Here is a 6,258-nt window from a genome sequence, read left to right on the forward strand (position 1 = left end):
CCCCTGAGGTGCTCCACCAAATCCATGGATCTGGGGGTAGATCCATCACTTTCGTGGAGCAGCTCTGCGGTGGAGTTGCTGGAGCTAAAACTGTTTGGCTGAAAAAATTGAAAGCAGAGCTATTTTTTAGGATCTGGAGCTATGTGGAGCTCTGCCAAACAGGCCCTGATCATTATTTGTTTCAATAGTTATTTGGCTTTGCTTGTGAAAACAGAATGGAACATGTCAAAATGCATATGAAGTGATTTGTGCGGTTTTGTCATTCTAGATGTGTGGAGAACTTCTAAAAATTTTGATGAACCTTTGTAGGTACGCATTCATAAATTGGGAAAATTAGTCTGTGGCCGTGTTTGTATAGGATTCTAGATAGGATTCTAGTCATTTTAATCCAACTAACCTTCCAAACGTTTCGATTCTCGTTCGATTCTCCAACAATCTGATTTTCCCCCGAGCGACGGTTATAACGCGAGACCCACAATCGGGAGAATCGGGTGGAGGAGGCACTTGCGGGAAAATCCACTCGATTCCCGAGCGCGACCGCCCGTCTTCCCCACACCATCCCGCTTGTCCGCCGCCGGCCCCTCCTGGCCGGTTCGCGCGCCGCCGCCGGAGGCCCCGCCGACGGCCTCTCCGCGCCCACTAACCTCCGACGCCTCCGCCTGCTCCGGCCCCAAGCCCCCTCGCGCGGCCCGCAGCTCCGGCCCCCAGCTCCGGCCGACGCTCCCCGCTTCGGCCCTCAGCTCCCTCGCGCGGCCCGCAGCTTCGACCGGCGCTCCCCGCTTCGGCCCCCCAGATCCGGTCGCCGCTCCCCGCTCCGGCCGGCACTCCCTCGCGCGGCCTCCAGCTCCGGTGTTGTCGGCGCGCCCCCAACTCCTCTGCTGAAGCTCCCCTGCTGAAACGTCGGGGATGAGCCTATGTGAAAAAAATCGACAATGCCAAACGCTTTGCTTCTCTTGCCAGCGATTCTTGAGGAAGCAAATTCTTGTACCATCAATCTTCTTGGAAAATCGATTCACAGAGAAGCTGAAACAAACACGCCCATAAACATCGGGGAAAAATACCATCTTACTAAAACAACGCGAAAACGCGAACATTTGTCATAAATAGCACTCTATAACATGTGGCAGCACTCTTGAGCCGCTGCCGCTCACATGGGCCATCCACTTTGGGCGCTACAAAATTGGGCCATTCACTTTGGGCGCTACAAAATTGTTGCTGCACGCGTTGGTGTTCAACTTGGAGGCTGAATCAAAAACCTCCCACAGAAGATTCGATGCACAAGTGGAATTTCAAATCGGTGGCGAATGAGAAAGAATTAAAATAAAATCAGGAACATATCCAGTTCTATCAAACATGGTAGCACCTAATCCGTTGTATGAAAAATTCATCCAAAATATATGAATAGAACATCTATCGTCGTGCAAATTTTATTGTTAATTTTTCAAAAGAAAAATTTATTTGTTAAACTAAAACTTGACAAGAGAAATAAAAAAAAGAGAAATCAACATTGCCTCAACTATAATTGATAATCAAAGGGCATAAACACACAATGAGCTACCTTATGAAATCACCTTACTTTAATTGATAATCAAAGGGCATGAAAATATATACGTATTAGTGTAGCGTCAAATCGAGAGAAGAACATGCAGAATACGACTTTCGTTTTAAAATATAAGACATTTAATTTTGATTTTTTTAGATAAAGGAAATAGTTTCCTGTTTCTACGAATCTAAATCAATCTCTTATAACTTTAATCAGCACATATAACATCAAATTAGTTTAATCGAAATTATCATAAAATATTATATCTTTATTTAGTATTATACATTTTAATATATTTTCTATAACGTTAGTCAAACATAAATATTAATTTAGAATAAAACTAAAATGTCCTGGAACGTAGAATATTTGACAGTAACGTTCGATGTACAATTTTTGTAGTGTTTCGTAAAATAGAAATCTTTTGAAAAACGATTATCTTTCGTGGTTATTATGGACTGATTTTCCTTCGTAAAAGGAGTACTACTGAATTTGGTTTCCGCACTAGCAGGCTATTTCTTTCTCCCCATTCACCTCCCGCCTTCCCGGTGCCCTCTCTCCCCTCTCTCGCGATCTTCTTCCCTGGCGTCGACGGCTGGGCGAGCGGCGCCGTCTTCGTCGGGCACTTCGCCGGCATCGAGCATCCACCAGGTACGCCCCCTTCCCTCGCGTAGCAGAGCACCGCAAACCCTAATGCAAGCTCTTTGTATTCGGATCTGACCCAATTACATGCATATGCCACAACTTCGTTTTTTTTAAAAAAAAAAATTTCGGATGTGCATGTATACGATACGCCATGTACTATACTGGATTCGCCCCTGAGGATGCCGTAGCTTGTTTGAACGCATTTCTTGTTCTGTTCCTTTTCTGCTGTCACTCTGAAATCCACGCATTCTGTCTTGTATAAGTTCATTTTGTTGCGGATCTGATTACTGCGTGGTTCTCCGCTGCTGCTCGTGAGCCTTGAGCTGGTGATCTTACTCTCCTGCTTTTGCGTGAAGGGTGGAATAGGGGAGGACAATACACCATGGCGGATTTCTCGAAGGTGCGAGGCTGATTCTTCTACTTTCTGTTGTTACTTCGTACTATCGTTACCATTTCCTTTTGTTTGTGCTCATTATTTTACCAGATAATGCATTTACAGGCAATGTACATGCCTGTCGTTTCTGCTTTTACCAGAGAATTGTATTTTTGTTGTACAGACGGTGGACTATGTAGAGTTCAAGTGATGCCTATTTTAGATCTGATTAATCAGCTGAGCTAAATTTGATTGGGAACCACCAGACTGGATCATCACTACATTCTCGTATATAATGTGAACTCAGTTCTATGTTAACTGAAAATAAACGAAGAATAGGAGGAAAAAAAACTTCAGAGATGGTATACTTGTCTAGCAAATCACACCTTTTCCGAGGGGCTTTTTGAAACTTGTTATTTGTAATGCTGTAGTAATCCAGTTATCTCATTCGATTATGCATGCAATCATGTTTCACTTAAATAGTGTGATTTGCTGTCAGTGCCTTCCAAAAATGTTTTCATTTGAGGATTTTTAGTAGTACCATCAACCTGTATCACAAAGTTTCTAACTATGTTATGCCATATGAATAGTTTATTACCATATTGCTTACTCTGAAAAAGTAATACCATTTAGTAAGGAAATCAAAGATGATATATGTTAGCATATTATATGACATTTCTATATTAAGTGCTCTTCTCTGTACTGGGTAGTCCATCCCGGTCCATTTGTCATAATATTTAGTATTTGAAAATGGAACCAAGTCATTAATTTGTTAGAATAGTTGCTCAGTTGTGGGTGTAAAATTATAACTTACTTTATTAGTTTGTAAGAAACTATAATCTTGACATTGGTTCATTCAAAAAACGTGTTTCCATCTTGAAGACGAATGATAATGTTGCAGGATTCCCTCGGTCATCAAAAACGCGCATGACCTTGATCCTTTATTTCTTCCACTTTCAGAAAATTATTGACATGCTTTACCATGTTCCTTTTCTAATGACTAATTTTGTTTATTGTGAAACTTTTGCTATCAATCGTTTATTAGGGAACTAATGCAATGACTTGTCTATCACACAGGAATCTTGCCCTTCTGTGAAGAATATTTTGCTTCTCGATTCCAAGGGAAGCGTGTTGCTGTGAAGTATTTCTCAGATGATTGGCCAACTAATGCATCAAAATTGGCCTATGAAAAATCTGTCTTTACTAAAACTCTGAAGACAAATGCACGGGCAGAAGGTATTTTTTCGTTTTTAGTAGTTACATGCAGAATCAAACATCACTATCATGGCAGTGAGATTTAAAATTTAAGCTTTGTTTTTTCTTTTACCAATTTCAACAACATGGTGTAGATTTGACCCAAAAATTTTCTGATATGTCAGTATTTGTTCAACTATTGATCTTTCTCAATTTAATTGTAATCATGCATGTGCCTGGCCAGTCGCGCAGTCCTAAGTTATACCCTTAGTTTCATTTAGTCTGTTTCGCACTATGTTTTGGTCCTTTATCGTTCAAGTAACTAGTGGTGTATCTTCAACCACGTCCGAATTTTCTTGTCTGAAACCTGCTATTTGGTTTTGTTAACAATTGCTCAATCACTTTACCGGTTTGTGCTATCCAATTAACATTTAAGGGCAATAACTAAGCAGTGTATGCTGCATAAATGCATGCTATTATATTGTTGGTAACCATGTTATCACTTATCAGTTGCATTGAGGCAGCCTTATTACCCATGCACCTTCCATGGTTTTGAATCAAACTTCATATACTAGGTTGATGGCTACGTTGAATTTAGATTCTACTTGATATACTTGGGTACCAGAGGTGTCTGCTGTCCAAAATTAAATTCTCCCCTGATGCATGTTTTTAGTTCTTTGCAGATGAGATAACACTATTTGATGGTTATATTGTTGTTTATAAGTTTGTACATGACCTTCACGTTTTCGTCACCACTGGAGATGATGAGAATGAACTCGTCTTAGCAAGTGTACTACATGCCTTTTCTGATTCTGTTGGTCTTCTACTCAGGTAGCCTATTTTCTGTTATTACTATACAAGCAGTTGTTTTTGTATGCGATTGTTTTAAAGTGCCAATTACTGTGGTTTAGGGGTGATGTCGAGAAGCCAGACTGCCCTTGAGAACTTGGACTTGATACTTCTCTGCATCGATGAAATTGTAGATGGCGGGTAAAAATCTCGCGACCTGCGCTAATTTGTGGTTATCAGTTGTTCACATTGTGCTATTTCAAAAATGATGCTGTATGTGTATTATGTTACATGGTTCTGTGATTTGCCATGCCTATTAGCTCTGCTTTACTTTTTTACCGTCCGTGTGACTACATTGGAAAACAGATTCTGGCATGGTCTCACTGTTGGCTATTTTATGGCATCTGTTAACTTAACATGGAGAAGAAACGCTTTTAAGCTATTGAACTGCTTATTAAAATGCACATCTATGATCGTCTATGACATCTGCTAAGTCTTTGGCTTAAATATGCCTATGATCATGTACCACAAATTTCTCAGGTCTCAGTTAAGATAATCAGGGTGACCTCGCAAAACTACTGTTGATAGATGTACGCCATTTTATTAATAGGGATGGGGGAAAAATAGTCGCTACCGATTGATCTCCACGAAAGTTCGCTACTGATAGGAGGAAAATGGTTGACTTGATGGAAACATTGTCTATTCTTTATGTCAAACATAATACAATAGCTTGTCAGTAGAGAGTAGAAAGATAGCATGAATACTTTTAATTCTGTGTTACAGATAGCTCCATGGAGTATAAGTTGCAGTCAGTAGTTACCCAGCCACAAACCATCGTTTGTTGAGCATGTACTGAAACAATTGCAGCATTATCCTGGAAACCGATGCAAACACCATTGTTGGGAAGGTTGCAAGCAATGCTGTTGACGGTTCTGTCCCCTTTTCTGAGCAGGTAATCACTTGATCCATTCTATCACATTCCCTTTCACAGGTCACATATATCTCATGATTCCTCTGATCTGTTCTGTGCAGACAATATCTCAGGCACTAGCCACAGCTAGGGAGCACTTCGCAAGATCTCTGCTGAAATGAACAGCTAGAATTCTTTTACAACTTATTATATAACCTATATGTGTGTCAAAGGTTGGGCTACTGTACGTCGAGGGTCTGGTAGTTGCCATATTTTGAAGAAAAACATACAATAAAGAGTAGTGTAATTGGGTGTAATATATTTTTCATAGAAAAGGAATGTTTGTCTCAACCCCAACCCAATGCGAGCCAATCGAGAAAAAAAGAAAGAAAAACTTCGGCTCACCCCAGCCCAGCCCAGTACGCGCCAAATCGCTGGCACTGGCACCAACGAGTCTCGCTCGACCTACCTGCACTGGTGGGCCTACCTAGCTATATATCGGTCGGGCACACCACCTAGCTCTAGCAAACACGTACAAACTTGGACTTTCGGACCTGGAACAATTACAAAGCTGGCCAGCGCCTCGCCGACGTAGTAACAACAACGAGCGGTGAAAAGTAAAAAAAAAACAACAGATTGCCGAGCTAGGCAGCTAGCTGACCTGTGTTCAAAACAGCCCAAGCTTTCTGCTACAGTGACAGCAGAAGCACGCACAGCTCCATGCCCCTCTGACAAGATTACCGACTTACCGTTGGAGTTGACTTGCGTTGAAACCAGTCCAAACTCCCTGCTATTGAGTGGCAGGGT

General features: G+C 41.4%; 1 pseudogene; it reads left to right on the forward strand.

Annotated features, from left to right (window-relative positions):
* The first annotated feature begins 2,053 nt into the window (after positions 1 to 2,053).
* LOC101773435 lies at positions 2,054 to 5,860 on the forward strand (annotated as a pseudogene).
* Positions 5,861 to 6,258: the final 398 nt, after the last annotated feature.

This window comes from Setaria italica, chromosome II (assembly GCF_000263155.2).
Source record: "Setaria italica strain Yugu1 chromosome II, Setaria_italica_v2.0, whole genome shotgun sequence".
NCBI lineage: Eukaryota > Viridiplantae > Streptophyta > Magnoliopsida > Poales > Poaceae > Setaria > Setaria italica.